Consider the following 26,964-nt stretch of genomic DNA (forward strand, 5'->3'; position numbering starts at 1 on the left):
CAACTTCCACGTAGAGTTTAAAATTATTTCAGAATAAAAAGTTTTGTTTTCATTGTTAATATGGTAGAGAGGTGGTATACTTCAAGCTCAATATTTTACCCCTAAAATGACTTAGCCCAGATGTTAAGAAATCAGGTCATGAATCACTGTAATATTCACCAATTTCAACACCTATGCCTCTCTGTTAACCAAACCTCCCTATCAATACTATAATTAACTGAGCTGGAAGTAGGAGAGAAATGATATACCTAGAAAACTATTTGAGTAATCTCTTGTGTTTAGCTCTAGAAAATAAGCAGGTGGTCTTGAATATCTCACTAAAATATATTTGGGAGTGTAGCACAATGATGTTTCCTTAACTACATTCTTAAAAACTCGCTTCATTTTTCTGCATCTGAAATAAACCTAATTATATTAAACTCACTTCCACTGAAAAGACATCAAAAGGATTCTTCTAGTGTGCCATTTTTTCCAAAACATTTTTATCAATGTGAATGCCAAGAATAAGAGTGATTTAAAGGATCACATGAGATAATATATATGAAAACATTTTACAAACTCTGAAACAAAATATACATTAAGGTTCTGTGATCATTTCTGCTTGAATCATTCTAACATTGTCTTCAACAATTCTATACATGCTAAAATGAAAAGTCATAATCTCTTACAGGACGCAGACAAAGCTTTGCAGTAGCTGGATGAAATTGGACAACCCTCAACATGCCTGAATCTCAGTTTCCTATGAAAACAGACATAAAGAATCTGGAATTGTTGTGAACGTTACATTACATAATTATGTTAAATTATCCAGAACAATTGTCAGCACATATAAGGAACTTGTTTATAATGAGTTTCATCCCCCACCCTCCCTACAAAAGACAGAAATTGTTATCCTTTGACAAATGCCTCCAACATTCCTTGAGGGAATTATCCTGTTCATCAAAAAAATCCAGTTTCTTGATTCATTTGGAGATAATGTCTTAACTATTTCTGCATGGACTACCTAAGGATTAACAGGAGCCCCAAAGCTGGGAAGATGTAATAAACAGACGATGAGTAACCCAGGAAGCATTCCCTGTTATTGTAGCTACACAGTAACACATTACATTGATCTGAATTTTGACTATCCTGAATTGTTTTTAACATAACATAGCTTTCAGTAGAATCAGCTTTCACTGTATAACAAAACTCTGTGGGACGATACTAGCTACTTAGCATGGTGTCTGACACATAATACTTGGCAAATGTTTGTGGGATGAATAAATGATGAATGAATGAAATACTTTTCTAATGACATTTGTGAAAAATAGCTAAGTGATTCAATGCATCTCTTCTATGCAGCTATAAGAAAAAGTAAGATAATTATTAGGATATGTTGTGCAGTTCTATAGAAAACTTTCAGAAGAACATCACTGAGTACTCATCATTTGATTCTAGACTACCTCTGCTTAAATTTATAATCAACTTCCTTTGCATGGTTCTAGCTGATTAATTTATACATAAAAAAGATTGATAATGAAAGTATGTACTAACAGTATTAAAAAGGAAATAGTTTGGGGCCAGGCTGGTTGCGTAACAGTTAAGTTTGCCTGCTCTGCTTCGGTGGCTCGGGGTTCGCTGGCCCGGATCTTAGGCACAGACACACTGCTTATCAAGCCATGCTGTGGCAGGTGTCCCACAAATAAAATAGGGGAAGATGGTCACAGATGTTAGCTCAGGGCCTATCTTCCTCAGCAAAAGGAGGATGGTTGGCAGTGGATGTCAGCTCAGGGCTAATCTTCCTCAAAAAATAAACAGGAAACTTCGCTCAAAGTTATCAATGAGTCTTTCTTAAAAAGTAACAGAATTAGATTGCCCTATGTAAGAACTTAGAATTCAACACCAAATGCTTGCTAGAGAAATGCATTTTCCATGTGAACAAGGAATGAAATGTTAAAAGTCATCCTTTCTTTCCCAACATCTCCAGCATCAGTCTTGTATCTCTCTTGCTTCTGGCTGCCATAGCTGTTCCAGTGCCTGTGTAAAACCAAGGCCTGCATCTTCATGATCTGCCCACTGAGGTTTTCAATTGCTGCTTACTCAGGGGCCCACCTCTCCATCACAGGAAAGAGTAGCTGTCCCCAGGAACATAACCACCGAGTGACAAGACTTCTACAGTGAGTCCTTCCATGTCTCATTCGCCTCAGTCATCAGCAGAAACTCACATCTCTGTCCTCTTCTAGTCCATCCCCAAACTCCACAGGCAGCATTTCCTCCAGTGCTATGATAGTTTAATAGTACTTGTTATTGAACTGCATGTAAATGGACTCATACAGCATATACTCTTTTGTGTCTGGCTTATTTCTTTTTGCCAGACAAAAGAAGTCTGAAATTTATCTACTCTGTCTTGTGTGCCGATAGTTTATTCCTTTTATTCCAAGAAGTATTCCATATTTTGAATATACTACAATTTGTATATACATTTTCCTGTGGTTAGAGATTTGGATTGTTTCCAATGTTTGGCTATTACCAGTAAAGATAGTATTAATATTCTCTATAAGTTTATTTGTGGACATATGTTTTTCATTTCTCTAACAAATGCCTGTTCAAGTTGTTTACACACATTTAATTTGTCTTTTCAATATTGATATATAGCAGTTATTTTATGTCTTCTCTTAGAAGTCTTGTGTCAGATAATATGTATGTGTATCTTACATCTATGTTAAGAGAGTAAATATATATGTATTCCCCCTCCCTGTATGTAATTTACCTCCTTATGTCTTTAATGTAATCTTTTCATGACATTTTTAATTTTGACCCAGTACACATTTTCTTTTTCTTTTCTTTTGTGGTTAGTGCTTTTTGATTCCTTCCAAAGAAATATTTGCCTACTCCAAGTTTGCGAAGGTCTTCTCCTATGATTTCTTCTAGAATTTTTTGTAGCTTTAACTTTTATGTCTAGATCTATGAACCATCTGAAATTAGTGTAAGTGTGCTGTTAGGTATGAGTTTAAGTATATTTTATTCCACCTAGAAAGCTAGTTTGTGCACTGATTGCCAAAAAGATTTATTTTCCCATTTAATTGCTTTGGTAGAAAATCAATTGACCATATAAGTGTCAGTATATCTTAAAACTCTCGATTCTGGTCCATTTATCTATATTTCTAGCTTGAGCCACACTGTTTTGATTAGCATAGCATTAAATTAAGTCTTAAAATCAGAAAGTATAATTCCTCCACATTGATTATTTTACACGATTGTTTTGGCTATTGCAGATCCTTTGCATTTTTATAGAAGTTTTAGAATCAGGTTGTCAATATATTCAACAAAGACTGATGGAATTCGGATCAGGAGTGTGTTGAGTTTACATATCAATTTAGGGATAAGTGAAATCTTAACAGTATTGAGTCTTTAAACAGGTCTTCCTTAATTTATATTTGCAATATGTTATAGTTTTCAATGTAGAGGTCTTGCATATCATTTGCTAAATTTATTCCCAAGCACTTTAAATTTACTTGATGTTATTGTACACGAATTTTTTTTTTTAGGTGACACAAATTGGCCCCAAGCTAGCATCTGTGCCAATCTTCTCTATTTTGTAAGTGGCTTGCCGCCAAGGCATGGCTTGATGAGTAGTGTAGGTCCATACCTGGGATCTGAACCCGCGAACCCAGTCCCCTGAAGTGGAATGCACTGAACTTAACCACTACACCACTGGGCCTCACCCCAGTAAATGAATATTTTTATTTTAATTCCATTTTTCAATTGTTTGCAGTTAGTATATAGAAATAGAAGTAATTTCTGCATATTTACCTTGTATGAAATGAACTTTCTGAATTTTCTTATTAGTTCTAGTCCTATCTTTATAAATTTCTTAGAAGTTTCTTTGGAAACAGTTATATCAACTATGAATAAAGAGAGTTTTCATTCATTTATTTCAATCTGTATTACCATTTGGTAATTTGTATTTTCTCTCCTTTTTTGTGGGTAAATCTGACAAATTTATTAACCTTTAAAAAGAACCAAATTTTGGCTTTTAAGAATTTTGTCTGTTTCTTTGTTTTGTGTTTTATTGATTTCTGCTCTTATTTCTTAATACCTTTTATATTTACTCTGGGATTAGTTTGCTCTTCTTTTTCTTGCTTCTTAAGTTGAAAACTTCGATCATTGCTTTAATCCTTTCTTCTATTCAATATATGCATTTACAAGTATAAACTTCTAAGAAATGCTTTAGCTGTATCCACTAAATTTTAATGTGTTATGTTTTCATTATGATTCAGCGGAAATATTTTCCTGCTTTTTAATGATTTTTTTTTTAATCCACAGTTTACTTACAAGAGTTACTTAATTTCCAAATATTTGCATATTTTCTAGATATTTTATTGTTTTTGATTTCTAATTTAATTCTGTGGTATTTTTTAGATAAGAGTTTATAAGATTTTAATCTCTGAATTGGACATTTTAAGGCTGAGCAGATGGTTTATCTAGGGGAATCTTTCACATACACATGAAAAGTTTATATATTTTGCACTCTTTGTGGTAGTATATCCATTAGATCAAGATGTTTGACAGAGTTCAGATTTTCTAAATCCTAACTTATTTATTCTGGTTGACCTTCTCCTGATTCACAGACTCCTAAATCCAAATGCCTGTTACCCACGTCAACTTTAACATCAAAAATATATTTCAGACTTGACAGGAAACTCTGCCCAAATACGCCCCCACCAGGCCTCCTCTGTTTCAGTAAGCTCCACTACCATTCATCCCTTTGCCCTTTCTCAGGTCAAACACTAAGAATAATCTTTTACTGATTTTTGTCCCCCTTAAAGATTGGCCCTGAGCTAATATTTGTTGTCAATCTTCCTTTTTTTTTCTTCTCCCCAAAGACCCCCAGTACATAGTTGTATATTCTACTTGTAGGTCCTTCTAGTTGTGCTGTGTGGGACACCGCCTCAACCTGGGTTGATGAGCGGTGCTATGTCCATGCTCAGGATCCGAACTGGTGAAAGTCTGGGCCGCCAAAGCAGAGTGTGATAACTCAACTACTAAGCCACGGGGCCAGCCCCAATCCTTTACTTCTTTTATCTTACACACTCGCTACTTCTAACCCATCAATGGCTCCTGTTCTACCTCCAAACATACCAAATCTGCCAATTTATTGACCTCTCTACTGATAAATCTGAAGTTATACCATATCTTTCACGAACTTCTCTCCCTGCGTTGTCCCTCCCCTCATAGCTTCACATCCCAGTTGTCAAAGAAGAGCCGGAATGCTCTTGTTACATCCTCCATTGCTTCCTATTGCAACCAGAATGACAAATAACTTTATATCATGGCCACTAGGCCCTATGTGAACTGGCCCTTGCATATTTCCCCAACTCATCTCAAGCCACTGTTTCTGTCCTTTATTATTCTCCAGATACGGTAGCTTTTGTTTTACCCTTAATATGTGAAGTTTGAGGTTTTGTCACTTCTCGTTTCTTCTCCTTCGAGCAGTCTTCCCCTAGATTACCTGATTCTTTCACAGTTGCCACCTCCTCCCTATGGAAATCTCAGCACAAATATCAACTCCTCAGAGGGGCCTTCCTTGGCTTCCCAAATTCGTGTACTACCCATTGTCACTTCCTCCGTATGATGCTACTGCACCTTCTTCATGACCCCTTTTGTTACCTGAAACCATTTTATTTATTTGTGTATTCATTATCTCCCTCATTCCTAGAAGGTAATATTGTAAGGGGAGGAATTAGGTAAATCATGTTCAGTGTTGCTGTATATCCTCTCTCTTACACAGTGCCTGATACATAATACCCACCCAATAAATATTTATTGATTGATTGAATAACTCTATCTCTCCGAGTTGAGAAAGGAGATCTAAGCATTTGGCTTAATTATCAACGATAAATATTAGCAGATGTCTCTAGGTATGTGACTTTCTCATAGAAAGCCATGAAGGAGAAAATTCCTATGTCATTTACTTTTTAAATAACGCTCAGTTTTTCTGTTTAACCCAAATCCCTCCACTATATTTTAAATGAATTCCTCCTGTCTCTACCCAGTATATGAAAAACAGCTGGCTGCCTCTCTTTGTAGCCTTTCTGTCATTCAACGACCAACATGAGGCCAGGCCTCTTTTTTCTCTCCAGACTGTAATTCTGACATTTTTAACACTTTCTGAGGTTCTGAGTGCCTGCCGCTGAAATCCTTTCCAGGACTCTCTATTTGCAGCCTTGTCCAATAGAACTTCTGCCACACAGAAACGTTCTATATCTGCGCTATCCAATATAGGACCCACCATGCCTATGTGCATAATGAGCACTTGATATGTGAGGAACTGAATTTTAAAATATTAATTAATGGGGCCGGCTCCATGGCCGAGCAGTTAAGTTCGCGCGCTCCGCTGTGGCGGCCCAGGGTTGGGATCCCGGGCGCGGACATGGCACCGCTCATCAGGCCACATTGACATGGCATCCCACATCCCACAACTAGAAGGACCAGCAACTAAAATATACAACTGTGTACGGGGAGGGGGGAGAGGTTTGGGGAGAAAAAAAAAAAAAAGATTGGCAACAGTTGTTAGCCCAGGTGCCAATCCTTAAAAGAAAAAAAAATTATTGAATTTTATTTAAATGAAATTTTAACTATTGACATGTTTACTGGCTAGTGAATTAGCACAGCTCTTTTGGAAGCAGTGGAATATTTTATATACTCCTAGGCACATCTACATTTTAGTTACTAGTTGATGACCCATAGTAACTATGAAATAGGATATTATTTTTAAAGTCTATGGGGAAAAAAGTCTACAACACAATATTTAGAGCACATTTTGAATCTAGGTTGTCTTACAGTTGACTTTAATTATAAAATTGATGTTAAAGCATTAATTAACTATATAAAAATCTTTTTGTTTATGGAAGAAGCTGATATTAAGAATCTTGATATAAGATATGGTAGATTTATTGTAACAACTTCTATGATTTTCCTCATATATGGCAGTTGATATCTTTTTGATGAAATGAAATATATATAACTTTTATTTTCCTAACTTTTTAAGGAAAAGTCATTCAGACTAGATTTCCTTCAGATACCATTTAATGATGCTATATTTAAGCTTCTTAACACTGATGACACCCCTTGATGTTATATTTATTTTCAGATTTCAAGGTGAGGGATATGTATTAATTAGAGACAGCTGGAGGCATTTAAAAGTCAGCTTCACATATCTGGGTCATGGGTATGTCATGATATCCTGCATGCTTTCTGTTTGAAATAACCGTGTTAATTAAACAAGTAAGCAAGATCTATGCCAAATTTAGCTATCAAAAACACATTTTCATGTCTCCAAATTTCTATGTTCTATTTCACTTCTGATTTAGGGCGTTAGTATGAGTGTTCATCTTTATTTTGTTATTTACAAAAGAGAAATATTTTGATTTAAGAAATGAATGTCTATATTTCCTAGCTTATTTAATTGGGTTCTGCTTAATATACCAGCTCCAAAACTCATTTATGCTGAGTAAATTGGATATGAAATGTAAAGCCAACGTGTTTTATATTGAAATGTTAGTATTGCTGCTAGTCGCAAAGCATGTTTGTACATTTTTATATCTCTTTTTCTAATATTCCAGCTTTATTTAAGACAAGGATTAAAAAACATTAAGGGCAAGGAAAGCCTTCCAGACCTCATCTGTGTTATATCTCCTCTAGACAGGAAAGCAGAACATGCGGTTCCTGAAATGAAGGGAATGGTGGGCCATCACATTTATAGGATGCCTTGAATATACGCTCCTCAAAACCTCTTTTGTTTTTTCCTATTCTCCTCTTCATAGAATCTGGCATTTCTGACTCAATGCAGCAAAAGTATAGCTTTTAAAAAAATTAGCAATAAAGGAGATAATGTTTCAATAGCGTTGAAATATCATTTTGAATTCATCATTTATGATCTGGAATCTAATGAGCTAGGAGGTCACACATTTTACAGCCAACTCTCTCAATTTCTCTCTCTCTCTCTGACACTCCCCCACCTCCTGCCAAACACACACAATGTGAATACCAGCTTTAACAAAACACGGTCTACTTACATAATATCTAATATATCCTTCACCTTTCAATGGTACAGAAAAAAAATAAAACCTCAGGAAAATAAACATGCAGTGTTGTTTCTACAGGGTAAAAGTCTTCTATAAGCAGGATTTTTTTTCCCCAGGCTCAAAAGCCACAAATTTTATTAATACAAGGACAATTGAAAATCGTGACTTCAGTGCTCATAAAATGGGAGGCATTTTTCACCTCCTTTCTTAAATGGTGCATGCAAATGCTACATTTCTTATATTGTGATGAATAGTAAGCATGCAAATGGTTATGTTTTCCACTGTCAAAGGTGACATTAAGAGATTTATTAGAAAGTTTTCCCCATGAAATTTCCAAATTCAATGAAATGAAATCCATTAGAAAGTGTGCCAAAGACATCACACAAGAAAGAGGCAACTAGTGATATATATTGTTGGTGAGATAAAGAAATAATCACTAAAAAAACATATATATATATATATATATAAAATCACACACACATACTTTTTGTTTTACTTTTTTTTAAATTTGAGAATCCACAAATGCCAGCATCCTTTGTGTGTGCTAATGCATGGCATAGTCTCTGTTCTACCCTCTACACACATTCACATGGGCACACACACACGCAGAGCACATCTTCATCTATAAAGACTTGTCTTGATGTAGTTCTTAAATTTTTTGACTCATAGAATTCTCATATGGATCTTACTTTGTATACAAATCTGATGCTTTCACATCTTTCTTGAAGCTTAACCAAGGACTTCTCTTTAGGAACTTGAGAGTGAGCTTCCAAGTGCTTCACTATTCCTGGTACACCCAAGAAAGGTTCAATGAGCTAAAATTTTGTATCTCCTAAATAAATTAAACTAATGTGTTTTCCTCCAGACGGTTTTAAACTTAGGAAGTCTTAGGAGCAGAAATCTAAAAATAATTTTTTCTTTCTTTATTTGGAAAATTTTATTCTACAATATTTAGCTTCTATATTGTTAGCCTCAATTGTATCTTCAAATGCAGTGTAAATCTAGACCCCATAGCATATTTACATTATTAGGCATAAACAGTTGTTAAATGTTTACATCCCAAGAAAAGAATTGAAAGAATATAGACATTAGCTAGTAAAGACCAGTGTAGTATTTAAATCACTTCCCAGAGGTTTATCTGTTTCCTAAAAGTTAGGGTGATTTGAAGTCTTTATTCTTTGCCAAAGGTCTGTTGCTCTTATTCGTCACTTTAGTGAGCCAACTTTTGGCTTTGTTGAACCTCTCTATTTAATTTTGCTGTCTATTTCATTAAGTTCTGTTCAAAATCTTATGATGTCATATTTTTTACTTATGTTTATTGTTATTTCTTCTAACTTCTTAAGGTGAAATCTTCATTAATTTTCAGACTCTTTTGCTTCTTTCTCTTTTTTTCCCTTTTTCACAAATTAAAATGAGAGAATATTACTAACAAAACAGAAGCAAATGCAGGAGCTAAAATATGCTTATTACATGAGTTTTGGAAGGAGAGTAGAGAAAGATAATATAAACAAACATAACAAGCAACTGAAAACAGACAAAAACAGTCCAATGATTAGACACAGACTTGTGCAAATGTAGATGAATTTCTACAAACATACAATTAGGATAAAAAGATATCTTCAAAGAAACAAAATTTGAAAAGGCCTCAGATTTTTCTTCCACAAAAGTAAATACCAAAAGACAACAAATAAAGCGTCTTCAGACATTTGAGAATCTTTTTATCCATTCTATAATCAGACAAAAATAATAAACAATTTTAAATGGAATGTAATACAACACAGAATGATAATAAGTAGAAGAAATAACAATGGTGTAGTGTTACAAAATAAACTGATTTACTAACTTAGGTTGGCGATAATAAGACTTAAAGTGTATGAGTAGGAAATATGGGAAGGAAAAAACAAGTTTGAGAGTCACTGTATATCATTTAGCAGTGTCATATGGCACAATAGGGTTAGCATAAATCCTGAACTATAAATCGTTTAACTCAGCCTCCACGCACATATCTGTTAAATGGAACAATTATACCCAGCTCGTAAGATTGTGATGAGATAACACTGTGATTTATCACATACCCATCTCCTCGCCATTTAATGAGATAATGTGTGAGAGTTAGCATTGTAAACTTCCAAGCTGTATTCCAGTATCAGATATTTATTATTGCTTTTATTGCTGAAGCTAAGTCTAGAAGATTTGGCAACTTCTTTTATCTGCAAAGTGAAGAAGAGTAAATTCAACAATTATTCCAGGATTCCAGGTCTGAAAGACTGGTACAATGGTAAGGTCTTTAAAAAAGATTGGGCCATAATTTACTTCCCAAATATGCTTTGCTTACTCTTGAATTTAGGTTTATGTTCAAGTTATTAATAATAAAAATGTGGATACATGAAAGAGAGTCTGGATTAGAGGGAAAAACAATTCGTTAAACTGTGGATATGTTAAGATTAAGAGCATTTTGTGCTGGGACATTTTATGGTGATAGAAATGCTGAAGTCAAGGAAGCAACCATAAATTTAAATGTGGAACTTCAAAGACAAGCTGGATTTGTTATCGTACTGCCATAAAATTTCAAAAGGTCAGCATTATTTAAAGATTTAATCTACCTCCTCACTTTCTAGGTAACAAAGTTTAGGCAAAACAGCAGACTTAGAGATAAATAAAAGGTGCTTGATGAATGAGTACAAGAAGATGAATAAAATATAGTTCCTCATTGGTTTGTCTTGAAGTTAGATTTTTGGTGGTGTTTGTTTTGTTTTGGGAAGACAGTGAAAAGAGAGAACAGAAAAATCAAGATCTAATATTAGACAAACTTAGGTGGGTCAGTAAAATAATATCAAGGAAAATAAAATGAAACAGCTGTAGAGGCTGGAGTACAAACAACGCATTGTAATAGACAAGATGAGACAGCAGAGTTGAAAGTGGATGATCAACAGAACCAAAAATAGGAGGAAAGTCAAGGAGAAAGAGAATATTAAAATTTTTTTTAAAAACTATTTAATTTTGGAACAAGGAAACTATTGGCAACCTTTGAGAGAACAATTTCAGTAGATCAGTGATGATGGAAGCCAGCTGGCAGAAGGTTAAGGCAGAAGGGGAGTAGAGAATAAACAAAATCATCAGTCCTTGGAGAAATCTGGATAATTTTTCAGAATTGTGTTCTCAGGGCCTATTACAGCCCCTGGCATTTAGTCGGAATAGCAAGTCATCTGTTGAAATGAATTGAATTTGAATATGAGAGTTTAAGATCAAGAAGCTGATTAAAGGTTAGAAAGGCAGAAAAAAGCATTAGGTAACAGTGGATAGCAGCCATAGAAATGGCAGAGTTTTTGTGGACATAGAACTGGGATCTTAAGCCAAGTTTTGATAGGTCAGACTATTGTTGCTCAGGCGTGGCAGGGATTGAGGTAAAAGATGATGTAAAGACCAAAGTTTCCAGCAAGAATCTGGACAATGAGTAGGAGGGGCCCCGAAAAGTGATATCATGGGAGATTTCTCCATTGGGTAAATTATTTACACCCTTCTGTACTGTAGCCAATCTCTATGCAGAAATAGATAAGACTTAGAGATAAAAACAGAAATATGGTCTACTTCTCAGCAAACTGAGTCCAAAGAGAAAAAAGACAAAAACAAAATTTGGATTTAGTAAAAGAAAAATTGTGTTAAGAAGCGGATTTATGAATGATAAGATCCACAGAAAATCAGAGAGGAATGGAATACAAATATAAAATGACAAACTAGCTCTAGAGAGAACTTTCTTCTTCCTAGATCTAATGAGGAAAGTCAAGGGGATAGATAGAAAAAGTTGTCAAGTTGATGATAAGGAAAAATGCTGAATTCATGTCAGAGAACTTAAATTTTCTTGAGGAAGTAACATACTGGGTTATCTCATGAAAGACAGGTCAAAAGAGAGTGACAAAATTGAAGACATCAGAGCAGAGTTATTCTTGCGGGAGATTCATAAGTAAACAGCAAAAGAAAAGTTAAATCTGTTTCTACCATTAAAATAAAGAGCTAGGTGGGGCTGGCCCTGTGGCCGAGTGGTTAATTTCCCGCGCTCTGCTGCAGGCGGCCCAGTGTTTTGTCAGTTTGAATCCTGGGAGTGGACATGGCACTGCTCATCAAGCCACCCTGAGGTGGCGTCCCACATGCCACAACTAGAAGGACCCACAACTAAGAATATACAACTATGTACCGGGGGCTTTGAGAAAAAGGAAACAAAATTAAAAAACATAAAATCTTAAAAAAAAATAGAAAATAAAGAGCTAGGAGCTATTTAGCATCATGTATACATAGGAGCTAGAGCTGTAGCATCTTCCTAGTTTATGACAAATCAACAAAGCAAGCAGTGAAAAAGATCCAAAACTGGGATAGTAAAATAGCTGATTGTATTTCGTTAGCAATGTCAAATTAAGTCATGGTAACTAAATGACCTCCTGCCCTCATCTGACTTGTTCTTAAATATCCATTATTTAAGGCTTTCATATGGGTGTCTATCTGCACGATTGTCTATTAAGCTTCCCACACGATGTTTTTTTATGGGCTAGAGACTGCCAAATACAGAAGTGTTGCTACTCTGGTAGTTTTCAACAACCTACTTTTAGGAAAAAAATAGACAGATAAAATATTCCCCGTCATCCTTGTGACAAAACTATAAGATATAGTTTTAGATCTTTATCTCAAAAATTAAAAATCTTACTATGACATCTGTCTTACATAAAAGTTCCACATCTTTGATGACGTATTTTTTTCAAATTTTCAACTTGCTATACTAAGACCTTAATTTTTTTTCCTTTCATTGACATTAGGTTTCTTACAATAAATTGTTGGTGCATCAGCTCTCAGTAACTGTTAAGCAGGAATTGGCATTATTTTGTTACCATGCTTCTCCAATTCTTTAGTTTTAGATATTTTATGATTTGGCCTTTTTTTTTAAGAGATTCAATAATATTTGTGCCTCAGTGCTAGGTACAGGAGATCAACAGTACATAAAAATACATAGAGTTCCAGACCTCATGGACTGATCTGGTAGAAGAGAGAGATATTAATAGCATAATAATACAGTCCTATTTACATTGAATAATTAAAGGAAAAGAATATTAAAATTTTCCTCTTTGGTCTCCTGAAAAGATAAGGTGAACACCTAAATGTTAACCAAAATAGGTAATCATACCATAAATAGCACATACGATATACAATATTTAAAATTTATATGTATATATGATTATTATGGTTAATAATTATATATATAAATAGTATATAGTAGCTAAATAATTTTGTATGTATATTTATTATTGTTATAAGATAGCTAATTGTGCATACAGCTATATATAGGTACTATATGTGTGATTAATAGAAAAAATAGTGTTATATTATTTGTATGTATGTGCATTATTTATATAGCCATATATAACATTAATTTAATCTACATTGTGAAAGTTATTAGGATCCTTAGTTTTATCTCTGTATAAATATTTCTGTTGTGACCATCAGTTTCTACTTTTACTCAAATTGAGATATTTAATACCCAAACCTCAACAATAGCCTGAATCTCAATCAGGTTATCCTTGATCTCAAGGCATTGTCCCCTGTTCCTTTTGTCATTTTACCCAGCTAAATTGCTACCCTTATTGTCGTATATTTTAGAACCAGCTGCTTTAGCATATGCTGCCTACATTTAGAAGGTGATCTGCACATTTTCACCCAGAGACATCAACAGCAAGATGTCACCCACATGTACAGACACATAAATAAAGGTAAACGTTTGGCAGAACAGGCCCACTGGTTTCAAACACTGCTCATATCTTCTGCAGCTTCTTCTTTTATAATATACTCTAATACATTTCTGTCATTTTTTCAATAATCCTTTTAAAATGTAGGCACTTCAGTAACATTATTCTTTTTTAATTGCTGACTTTGTTTTATCTCTCTTTATTTCATCCTCTTTTCAATTCCTAAGAATGTCGACCTTAGGAAATATTCGTTATCTTGAGAGAGTCACTTAACTTCCTGGAATCCCAGATTCCTCAGCCTGTAAAATGTGAATAGAGATAGCTACATTGGAAGGATATTGTGAGAATTAAATTAAATAATGTGTGTAAAGCACTTAGGATAATGCTTAACATTATTGCCCTGGTAACTATCTGATTTTTAAATTTCAGCGTGGAGCTTCTTCTAGACTTCCAGATTGTGTCCCTCCTTTTTTCTTTGCCATTCCATGTAACTGCCTAAAACATTTCAGCTATTCTTCATTAAGTATTTTTTTGTGTGACCTGACTTGTCTTTCGTCCTTTACTTTTGAAAGTTTCAGCTTTTTATTTCTGGGATGTTGCCTGAATAAATATTGCCACAACAAAATACCATCCTGAAACTGATTATTTTCTTCTGGGGCGCAAATTAGTGTTTCCTTAGTTTACTGACTTAGCACCTGGACCAATTATGTTGTTTTGTTAGAATAAGGTTTAAACAAGGCAAAGACCAGAAGTTTCTTTTCCTATTTAGGCCAGTTGGGGTTGCACTCAAAACACATTTCTTTTGTGGTCACAGATGTGCCCCAACCCTGACCATCTGCTCAGCAAATGAGCAGAAGGGGCAGGCTAAGTAACAGTGGACCGTAGTGTACGATCCAGTCCCAGCACTAGGCATTCTACCCCACTAATCACAGCATCATCACATTTAAGGACCAGAGCACAGCAGAGCAGATGTCTTGGGTGGGATCCAGAAACATTACCAATGGGGGGCGGAGTGAGAAAAATGGAAGCCTTAGACAAATTGGCATCCTACATGGACTCTGAATGTCCTGACTTAGGTGTACCTTTTATTACAAATTACTTTAAAAGACTAAGCGATTTTTATCTTTAATGATTCTCCAGTTGATCTTCTGTAAGAGGTTCAGGTGAACAACTGTCTGAAATTTTTATCCTCAAGCCAATTTTACATTGTAAATTATATGCATGTATTTGACAACAGTTTAAGTTTCAAAACGATATGCTCTTGGTTGCCGTGTCAAGATTTGTCTGATTTTATATGAAATTTTTATGAATTAAAAAAGTTGAATTATAGCCACGAAAAGGAGATTTTGGCAAGCAGTTTAAGAAATCTCCGACCTTTCCTTGCCTCCTGAATTCTAATTAGGCAAATATAAATCGGGTTCTGTGTCAGAGCAAGCCGCCCAAAAGACAGAGCTGCACCATTAAAATCAAAAAGCACAAACGTCAGCTGAACTGCGAGACGCTGGGGTTTCCAATAAGAAAACTTCATTAGAGGAACGCTGCTTTTCACGGTGTTCTATTTTTATCCCTTGTCAGAGAAAATGATGAGAATCTATGTTTTTTCAAAAGGAGAAAACAAAGGTGTTCACAGATGAATGGCGTTTATATACTTGACATTTTTTCTTCCGGGGACTGTGATAAAGTTGCCAGAGTATTATCTTTGAAATACAAACGAGATTTTTTCTTACCGAGAAAAGTAGTCTTTGTTCATAAGAGTAAAGAAAGGCTTCATTTATCAAAGTATTTGCTCCAGATGCTTATCTTTTCTTTCTTTTTTTTTCCGTTACACATATAGCACATATGACTTCAAGCATTCAACAATTAAATCAATGGTTGGTGACCTTTGGGGAGTGACATGCCAAGTCTTCATTGTTCACTCTAATTTCAGATTTCATGAGCCAGCAATGTATTTTAATGATTAGGAGGTCTATTTATGTAATGTAAATACTATTGCAGACAAGCAACAGTGACTTAAAAGAATTGTTTATGAAGGTTTTGTTTTTAATTAAATGAGAATAAAGACAGTCCACATGATCTTTGATTTCCATTGTGAAAGTCGCAGGAGAAAAATCACCTGTGGGAGTCATTTTCAGTCATATTTCTTTGCACTGTTATTCCTGAAACAGCTGTTGGGAGCAGAGGTTTTCAAGAACGAGCACGATGCTGTGTTTGCTGGGATCAGGGACTGTTTTATTTCATCTTTGTGTCCTCTGTGCCTAGCACACAGAAGGTTATTCAAGGATGGCTGTTCAATAGATAAATACAGGGTGGAGGTGTCCTTTGTGGGCACAGTTGTACTGAGATACTATTGTGTGGAATTACGTTATTCTTCCATTTCACTGTGGCCTGTTTATCTTTGCAGCCCCACCTCCATAGAGGTATGAGTGAGGCCACCAATCATGCCTTCATTTTGTCAAACATCCCTAATCTAACCCATCCTTAATCTAATCTAGTCTGATCAAATGCTAAAGCTTATGGATAGACAGATTTTTAATTAGAAACACAGAATATTAACCTTCCAGGCACTCACCTTAAAAATAAACCATAACTCTCAAATGTCTAACATATAAGAAAATGTTCTCAGGAAAGATGAATGTATTAAATTTTATTTTTTGAATCAGACAGACAACTAAGGGAATTTTTTTTCATGATTTTGACTCCAATATCTAGAAAATCTATAATCCTTAAAAAGTTTAAGAGCATTATGAATTTTTTGGCTGTAGCTTTTTGTTATTTTTATTTTATCCCATTTTTTAATTTAGATTACTTCAAAGAGAATTTAAAATTCTTTTACATTTCTATATTATATTTGAATTTTTTTATCATACCTCAGATCTTGAAGGTGCTATAACTATGAAGGTGCTATAACTATGTAAATAGTTATATATATACTGAAGGTGCTATAACTATGTATATAGAATTTATAAAATTTCCTCTTTGCTGCCCCTGTATGTAGTACAGTGCGTAATGCATAAATGTTCAATAAATGGTTAATTGAACTAATTGAGAAATTCTATGTCTGAAAATAGAATAGAAGGGCAACTGAAGTGATGGAAACGCATGGTTAGAGACTACCGTAAGTAAATGAGGACAACAATCCATAAACTCTTGCCTTAAAGTATGATACAATGGTGAAAAAGGCTAGGTAAGAGTAATTTCATTAATTGTACCATCTCATTTTGAACTGAGATGAGGAAAATAATGTACTAAATTCATCATATCTGGCTTCAGAAGCAAAGGGAAGCTAAAATTTTAAAAGCCCATTTTTGTTTAGGAGATAAAAGTGAATTAGTTTATGAATCCTTGAGGACTAAATTAGTTAAGCATTACTATATTCTAAAATATTCTCAGTAAAATTCTTTTGACTGTGGGTTCTTCCATACACCTGATGATGATGTATTGTTTATTCATAATGGTTTTTGTGTCATAAATGCTGACTGTAACAGGTGTGATTCACTAATAAAATCAAATTTGAGGGACAAAGGATCTTCCAGCTTCAATGGAACCATCTCTTAAGGAGGTTTCCAAGTCAACCTAAGATTTCCTTGTGTAGTTTTTTATGTTTGACCTTTCTGTTATTGATATTTTCAGAAGAAAATTCTTTAAACTGAAATTATATTGCCTTTCTATAATACATTTGAGTCTAGGATATGAACTACAGAAATCCTCCATTCTTTCTAGATATTCATGATTAAATAAATTGATAAGTATGGTTGTCCTACTTAATTTAAGGTTAACATTAGAGGAATAGGCGAAGATGGTAGGGAAGCCTTAGTTTAACAGAATCCTAGATGAAACCATTATCTCAAAGAGATATCTGTACTCCCATGTTCATTGCAGCATCATTCATAGTAGCCAAGGTATGGAGATAAGCTGTGTGTCCATCAATGGATGAAGAGGTCAAGAAATGTATCTATCTATATATCATTATACATATTATTCAGCCTTAAAAAAGAAGGAAATGCTCTCAATTGAGACACACGAATGAACCTGGACGGTAAATGCTCAGTGAAATAAACCAGACAGAGAAAGGCAAACACATGCATGGTATCACTTATATACAGAATCTGAAAAAGAAAAGATAAACTCATAGAAACAGAGAGTAGAAAAAGCGGTTGCCAAGGGCTAGGGTGTGGGGGAAATAAGAGAGGCTGCTAAAAGGTCTTGGTTCACTCCTTCTGGGAGATCCCCAGGCAGAATCTGAAACTGCCCCCATACACTGAGGGCAAGGAGAGAAGGAAGAAAGAGGCAGACCACTTCCGATTGGTAGGTGGCAGTTTTAATGAGCAGGGGAACTTACACACGAGGCTTGTCTTGGACACCACAAGATGAGCAGGTCGCCACATCTCCTGCCTGAATCTTAAAAGTTATTATAGAGGACCTAAGTGGGTTCTGTCATGTATCCCAACCAGATGGTCTCAACAACACATAGGTGACTGTAGTTGGTAAGATTGTATTGTATAATTGAAATTTTCTGAGGGAGTAGGACTTAAATGTTCTCACCAAAAAAAAAGAGGTAAATATATGAGGTGATGGATTTGTTAATTAATCCTTTCACAACATATATGTATATCAAATCATAATGTACACTTTAAATATCTTGCAATTTTATTTGTCAGTTATACTTCAATAAACCTGGAAACCAAAAAAAAAAGAATCCCAGGATCTAGTTGATAAACCTCAGAACCATGTCCCTGCAGCACAAAGAAAGCAATTAAGAAGGAAAAACAAACAAACGACCACTGGAGACTTTTTCAACGCTTACACAGTAATTAAGCAGTTCTTATAGATTAATAAGAATTAAGAATCTGGGTCCAAGGGGGTGCACTAGAGTACCTCACATTTTCAGAAACATTCGTTTAAAAAGTCACTGCTCTGAATGAACATCCAATTATGAAATTGAAATGATCCTTTATTCTAAAGCCTCCTTTTATCTCATGGTCTCTTAGCAGGAACAGAATTAAAATAAGCCTGTAACATCTTTTTTACAATGGAGAATGATTGTTCAAGTGGTTAGAGCAGATGCTACTGAGGACACTATCACAGGTTTGAGCGTCTCTTAAATCAGTCAGGTTTGCTCTAAATTAAGAAGTCACAGTCTCTGTCCCCATCTAGGAACACAAGATCCCTGTCGTAAAGGTCTTATTATAATAACATTAAAACTAAAATAAAATTATACTATAACTAAATAATCAATAATTATTACAGTTAAATGATTTGTTTCCATTTAATCCTCATAGTCATCATATGAAATTTTCATATCCATTTTGCAGATGAGGAAATTGAGGCTTAGAGAGATTGAGTAAACTGCCAGATGTTACAGTTAGTGAGTATCAGAACCAGGATTTGAACCAAGTCTATAAACTCCAAAATCCATGCAATTAATCTATATGCCAGTGTTTCTCCTACTTAAAAGTTTGCAGCTATATTCTCCTAGATTTGAAAATTCTATTTGACTAAATATGCATGGCTGCCATTAGTTCACAATTTTCTAATGAAAGAGGCAACAAGTGGCCCACATCTAACATTGTTGCAAAGATGAATTCTTTTGTATTCACTATTTTCCAGAATGCTTATTGATCAGAATGTGCTGGTCACACTGTTAAGCCCTGGGGATAGAGCAGAAATTAAGCACACAAAAACACGCACCTCATGGAGTATGCATTTTGGTGAGGGAAGCAGACAATAAATGATAAATAAATAAATAATGCATTAAATGTCAAATGGTGATAAATGATAGTGAAAAAAATAAAGCAGGGCACAGGGAGGAGATGAAGAGATCTATGAGGCTACGGGGTTACAATTTAAGAGAGGGTAGTCAGCGAAGACCTCATTAAGAAGGTGATGTTTAATCTGAGAATGGATAGGGTAATCAAGAGAACAGAGTGAACCTTGAGATTGTCTGGGAAAAGAGCAATCCAGGAAGAGACCCTCTAAGCAGAGAGCCTGAGCTGCAGGGTACCTGGTGTGCTCAAGGAAATAGCAAAGAAGGTAGTGTGCTGGGGCAGAAGGAGCAGAGTCAAAGTAGTAGGACAGAGGAGGCATGGAACCAGACTGGGTAGGGATTTGAGGCTTCCATAAGGATGTAGGTTTATTCTGAGTATGATGGGAGCCACTGACGGGCTCCAAGAAGACAAATAAAGTGATGTGGCCTACTTGGAAAGAAAATCACTCTGGTTGCACTGTCAAAAATAGATAGCAAAGGTCCAAGATAAGAAGCAACATGTAAGGAGGCCATCGCAAGAATTCAAGTAAAAGAGGCTGGTGGCCATACGATGTATGAATATAGAAGAAAATTCTGGATCGTGGGCAAAGATTGGAAAAAGTATAGACAGAACTGAGCCCTGGACCTGTAATTCTAGAGTCTAGGGAAGTTAGGAGAAATCAGCAAAGGAAAGTGAAAAGGTACAGCCAAGAGAGGTGGGAGGAAAACCCAGAAGATTGGGTTTGCAGCAAGCCGATATGTTTTAAGACAGGCAGTAATCAACTATGTCAGATGCTGCTGGCTGTTAAATAGGATCAAAACTAACAACAGGTCATTTGATGCACAATTTGGAGGTCACCACAAACCTCACCAAGCAGTTTCGGTTGAATAGTGGTTTCCAAGCCTGATAGGAAGATATTTACAGAGTGCAGCATATTCATTTCTTAATTTATTTAATAAAATGAGAATGCAATTTGTTATCACAAAAACATTTTGTGTGTTGTGTTTTTATTTGCTTCAAGGACAAATTTTTCATTAAGTAATAATTTTAAAATTTTGCACTTAAATATTGGGACACAATATTAAACTGAGGGATATGTCAAAATAGCAGTTATTAGATGTAAAAATTACTCATCTTACAAAAGGACAATAAAACCTTGACAATTTTATAAATTTGTTCATTTTTAATTTGAAAATCTGTTTGGCTTTATAATTTTATTAGATCAATAAACATAAAGAGTTTATACGTAATATATTTGACCATATTTATTTAAAATAGTAATTAAAGAAAATTAAGTCAAGATGAAAGAGGAGTATCTGAGAGCTGCTTTCCCTGCGAAGAGAGCAGGTCATTGCTCAATAACAATGAACTCTGCACCATACTATCATCTCCCAGCAGGCATGAATCAAGTTTGGAAGGAGAGCAAGCTATTATTGATGTCAACTGTAAAACCTCATAGGTCGTTGTGAGTAATAAATTAATGTGTTTTTAAAATATTGTCTGACACATAACAATGGTCACACGTTCGCTATTATTATTACTGGGAATTTTGGACATACTGAGTATTTGGAGGACTGCAAAAATTATTTTACATTTAATTATTTAATAACATAATCCTAGCCACATCCTCAACTTTTAAATATTCTCATTATCTTTTTATACCATCTTTACATATAAACAAAGTAAAATAATCAGATCCTAGAAACAGACTGTGGGGTATAACAGATCCTGAACTTACTTTACAAAAATGATATCTATGTATTCTCAGCTTGGCATTCTTAGCATCTTAATTTTGATCTTAATTTTTGACTATTCATCTTAACCAACTTTCGTGAGTCTGTCTTAGTTCTTTCTGCCTCATATTTCATGGCATTATGTGAAGAAATCTTTTTTGTGTGTCTTAGTTTGAGAGAAGTTGACATTGTTAGGGAAATATATAGAGAGATTTATAGATTTATTAACCTATTAGACATATAGAACATAAATATATAATATAATACATATATGATGTATATATATACACACACACACACACATACCCATATATACCTTGTGTGTGTGGTATGGGAGTACATGATTTGGAGTATGAATATATTGTATGTTTATATTTATTTATAACCCATATTTATCTATTTATATATAAACATTTAGCTTTTAGTACTATATGAAATGCAATCTTTTAATGTAATTCCTTTGTGCAGATAAATGCTAAACCTAAAATTGTAATTTTTTTAAATGAATACATTATTTATGTTCACTTTAACAGAGATTCCATTAACGATATCTGATTTTTGCCACAATAATATGTTCAAAATTTTCCTTAGAATATAAGGCGAAGTATTTTAGATTTTATAACCTAAAGTAGTTTTCAGCCCTGAGTCTGAGTGTTTACCTGGGATTCCATTTCTCTCCTCCAACAACCGGACTTTCCTAGTTCCATCTTTAAAGTCTTCTATTTGCATATTTAAGGAGAGTGTAGGTTGAGGTCTTTGAAACAATTTCAGCTTCAATTCCATGGACTGCATGAGGCCAATTCTATGTGAAAGACTCCCAACTGTTATTACTTTGTTGGAAGAAGCAAGAGGAAAAAGAATGTCTTAAATTAATTTCTTAGCCCATGTTCAGTCCAGATTTTCTTTCATATCCTCTTCAGCTTTTTGGCATGATTGAGGTTCTTTAAACAAGGCCTTGAGCTCTTCATTGCCAGTGATTCACTACCAAAGACATTTTGTTAAAAAAGGGTTTCATACTGGTTCAAGGAAAAGGAAACTATGCAACTAGTAATTCTTGTCTGAAATGTCCCATCACTCGGAAACCAACAAATGTCGTTTTTAAACATTAAAAAATGTTTAGGTAAGAAGTCAAAATTTGCATAAATAACTTTTTAGTTGAAGAGTTTTCAGCCTCCAAGTTACCACACTTTTAAGTAAAACTGCATTTTACTTCTAGTGTTTTCCTATTCAATCTTTGGGATTTTTCCGTGTACAAGCTTGGTTTTGTAAAACTTGAGTTATTTTCATGTACATTTCCTTCAAATTTAACATTAAACAATTCCAAATTTCCATTCTGTTTTTTAAATATATATTTCAATTTCAAAATAGATTCATATTCACTTGCATATTTTTCTTTTGATATTTCATATTAAAAAATCAAACTAGCACATTTACTCATAGTTATAACTTCTTTTACATTCTGTTTCATTTGGTCTTGTTTTGGAGCTGAGTTCTGGCAAAGGCATGGAGTAGTTCTCGTCTCACATGCTTTGTACGTGTGTACTGCTTTATTCTTGTAAATGTAGCAGAAGTTCACCATATTTCAGCCCTTCGGCACTCATCAGACACCGATTGTTCACAGAAGTGAACTAGGTGGCAAGAATTTAAACTGCCTTGAAATCATTACATGGTTAGCTTTCCCTTGAGTTCCACATCACCCTGAACAGGCTTTCTATTGGACACATTATGTTCTTCTTCCTCTGGTACTGATGAAGGAAAACAAAAATAGAAACATCACTGAGTGCAATGTTGATTTTGAGACGAGGCATTGTTTAAAAAGAGAATGCTAGGAAACTACCATAAAGTACAAACATTTATCCAGGCATAATAGACAATGCCAATTGTTTTGCCTCGAAGTCCAGAGCTTTTAAAAAGTCCTTTTTCCAGTGAATGAAATCTCAAGAGAAATCGCTGAGATTATTCTCTAAATGATAAGCACATGGATGTTAAATAGTAAACTCACTTTTTCATGCAAAAAATTTTGAAGATGTCTCTAAATAATGGTACTACTGGTTTTACAAAGCAAATAAAACTGCATGTGAATAAAGGCTGATTTAAGATCTTTAAAGGTAAGAGTCTATTATCAATATAAATAATGACCTGGTCCATGTAACCAGTCAAAAACTAGAAATAGGATCAATGCTCTTTGAAAAAATTCATGAATATAATATGGACATTAAGTATTTATTGCAATATTCTCTGAAGATATGCCTTGCTGGTTATTGGATGTAAAATATGAAAAGAGAAATTTTAAGTAAAAGTGGATAAAGTGAGTCCACCTATGTTATAATTGTAGTTGTGATTATTGTTGTCACTTTTGTTGAGTGCCCACTTATGTGGCAACTCTAAAAAAATTCTACCTTAGGACCACATTTCAAATTATGAAAATATTTAGTTCAGTGATGCTTGAGCACATCCCATCCCTTATCCTCAGGTCTCTTCCACAAGGTGAAAACTATTTCCAATGTCTTTTGCATTTTTTTACATATACTTAAATGCCTGTGAATTTCAGCCAAAAGTGGTAGTCTGCCCAGTTTGTTAATTGCCAGATTAACTCAGAACTCCAACAAAAGCCTGCCTCCGAAATAGGAATTTGCACTGAAATTAACTAATCTGTTAGTTTGTTTATTTGCTGAGAGAATAACAGGATGAGATTTTGCTGATGCCTCTCATCCTATCGGATACTAGTAATTTACAAAGCAGCATTTTTGAGTTCTACTAGTATGACATGGAGAATTTAGCATAGCTAAGAATTGGGGCAAATGTAGATGTTACAGCCTGACTAGCTGCTTCCCTCTTTCAGTTGCTGCCTCCCATCTACTCCCTCCAAAATAACCAAAACTCTACGTATAAAATTAGGAAACTGTGATAAATCTTAAACTATAAGATGAATTTTCTAATTGAGCTTTCAGAAATCCTAAGGATTCTAAAGAACCCCTTATTTCCAGCTTGGGTAGGAAGGGCAGGAACTGAGAGACAGGTAGTCAGTGCCCATTTCAACCCAAGCAACTCCACTTCCCTCTTTTACACATGGAATTGCAGTCACTTCAATATTTGTTTGCTTGATTTTGAAACAAAAAAAAAGAAAGAAATTGGCTCCATGGCAAGAACCAACTGTCCAGAATATTTTTTTTTAAAAAAATTGTTGACTAATAGTATTGGAAGTTGAAATTAGTTAGTATTCTTGGATCTAAAACCTGGTTTGTGTTCCTTTGTACACCTTTGATCTTTTTGCTTGTCCTGGAGCCACATCTTGCATCTGAAAAGGATTTTTAAAGAATTAGTTTATGATGAATCCTTGGATGATAAATGAAACCATTTTGCCTAGTTCCAAAGACTGTTTCAAACCCCAGACAGTGGAAGAGTTAGTCACTGTGTACTTTACAGAGAGTTAGCCCATTAGTGTTTTCAAACTAACAGGACTTTGGAAGTGTGTTAATATAATTTTCTATTTTTAAAAGAAGTTACACAGAAAAAAGCTGAATTTTAGAAAATCATAAAACTGAACCAGCAAACAAATATTACCAGATAAAGATATTAATATTAGATTCCTTAAAGGCAAAAATATATTCTAAATACAGTAGCAGAAAAGGAACCATGTTTTCTAGTCACTCAATTTTCATTTTTATTATCTGCTTATACAGAAATTACTTCTACATATACTTGAAAGAATTTCCCTAATGGTCTTGAGCATTAGAAAATTTGTCTTTCCAAAATCAGGAATGGGGATGAAAGAGATGCTCAGCAGCCTTTTCAGGCCTACTAAGTTATCAAAACATTCCAACGGAAATATCCAGACTTTTCCTGTTATCCATCAGGTTCCAGTCTAGCAGATGTCTTTACTACTTGTAAAAGTGATACTTACAGAAAATCTAGGAAACGTAGAAAGGCATAAAGAAGAAAATCAAAATCCACAAATTCCAGCACTTGCCAATATTTTGGTTTATTTCCTTTCTGCATGTCATTTTACTATGCATACGTGTTGAGACACATGTATGGGCATAAATATAACTTGATTTTTGAGTTAATCACTGCTTAATGAAAACATGCTGAGTAAATCTATTAACTTAAAAATTCTTGTCAGCAATATTACTATTTTGAGTTGTTTCATATTTCATAAAACATTAAGAATTCATTCCTAAAAATATTTCTCAAAGCAGAAATACTTTAAGGAAGGAGAGAACCATGATTGTGTATGAATGTATCAATGCCTTTATGAATAAGAAAGAGGGCTTAGGCATAAGAGATTTGCAAAGAGACAGAAAATTGGTGCTTATGTTTTATTTCCTTCAAGTTCAGGCTTATGGGTGAAATTAGAATTTAGAATTGTTGTCATTGCTTTAATACCTCAATGAAATTTTTTACTTCCTGTTCATCAGAGTAACCATCAGAATGTTTGACCCAATTATTAAGTGTATCATATCTTGTGGGGAGTCAAGGTAGATATTAAAATCTTTATGGAACATTTAGGTGTCACCTAGAGAGGCAGAAAGGAAGACATGGATTCAATGGGTAAATCGCTTAAGGTTACAGAGCAAAGTTGAGTCTGGAACCCAAGTGTCCCAACACCAAAATGTGTTCACTTTTAGAAACCAGTGGCCAGATAGCCATTAATGATTAGGTAGCTAGTAACTAAAGTTTTTTCTAGGTAGTTATTAATCGTAGCCTTTAGCTGTTGGCACCACCCACTATTAGCTGTGCTGCTTTTTCTTAAAAGTCATGCAGACAAGGAATATATTATCCGACTCCCACTAGGTTCCTTATAGATAACATCCCTGATGCTTGGGTCACCATGGTAACAGGTGCTTAATTTGTTTTTCAGGAAGTAAGAATTGACTTCTTGTCCAGTTCAGGTGAGTTGAGACGACCGACCCATCAGTGGGCCTGTATGCACGGCTGATAGGTGAACTTTTCATGTCAGGAGGGTCAAAAACTCCCCCTTCAGATCATGCTAATGCCACCATGTTATGAACACGCATCCTATGAAGAGCCACAAAGCTTGACTATGCTTCTGTAGATCATCAATTACCTCACTTATTCTTACCTCCAATCATCTATCTCCACACTTCAGACCACCCTGCCCCTTTTTGCCTTAAGTATCCCTAATCCCCATTTTCAGGGAAGCAGATTTGAGACTTGTTCTCCTGTCTTCTCACTTGGCTGCCTTGTGAATAAACCCTTTTACTGCCACCAAACTCATCATCACAGTCATTGGCATACTGTGTGGCTGGCAAAATGAGCCCGGTTCAGTAAAATTTCCACTTTCCCATATGACCTCTTTAGTAGGAAGAACCAAAGTCTCCCAATAGAAGGCACTTCTGCTAAGGTGCTGAACCAAATAAAATTAATTTACCATGAATTCACTTTAATTTAACATAAACTCACTTCAAAATATACATTCCTTGAGCTTGTGTATTTCACCAGGAAAAAGAAACCAATGTGATTTTCTAACTATCTTTACCATAGACTTCAAATATTTTAAGCCATAAATATTTTTAAGTGATGTTACATGACTATGGAAAGCAAAATGACATTCCCTTATTTTTATTTAGTTTATATTACTAGCACAGATTTGAATAGTCAGAAGTATCAGAGGAAGCTTTTAATTTGTCTCCTGTGTGTCAAGCCAAAAAGAAAGATGCTTTTGCAAGAT

General features: G+C 34.7%; 1 long non-coding RNA gene across 1 annotated transcript in view; it reads left to right on the forward strand.

The window, feature by feature from the left end:
* LOC138921161 (uncharacterized) overlaps positions 1 to 26,964 on the forward strand; it is an 80,541-nt gene that overhangs the window by 41,375 nt on the left and 12,202 nt on the right. Inside the window, exon 2 of the long non-coding RNA XR_011433503.1 lies at positions 26,134 to 26,164. This is a non-coding gene — a long non-coding RNA (uncharacterized lncRNA). The remainder of the gene's footprint in view (positions 1 to 26,133; positions 26,165 to 26,964) is intronic.

The sequence above is a fragment of the Equus caballus genome, chromosome 28 (genome assembly GCF_041296265.1).
Source record: "Equus caballus isolate H_3958 breed thoroughbred chromosome 28, TB-T2T, whole genome shotgun sequence".
Lineage (NCBI taxonomy): Eukaryota > Metazoa > Chordata > Mammalia > Perissodactyla > Equidae > Equus > Equus caballus.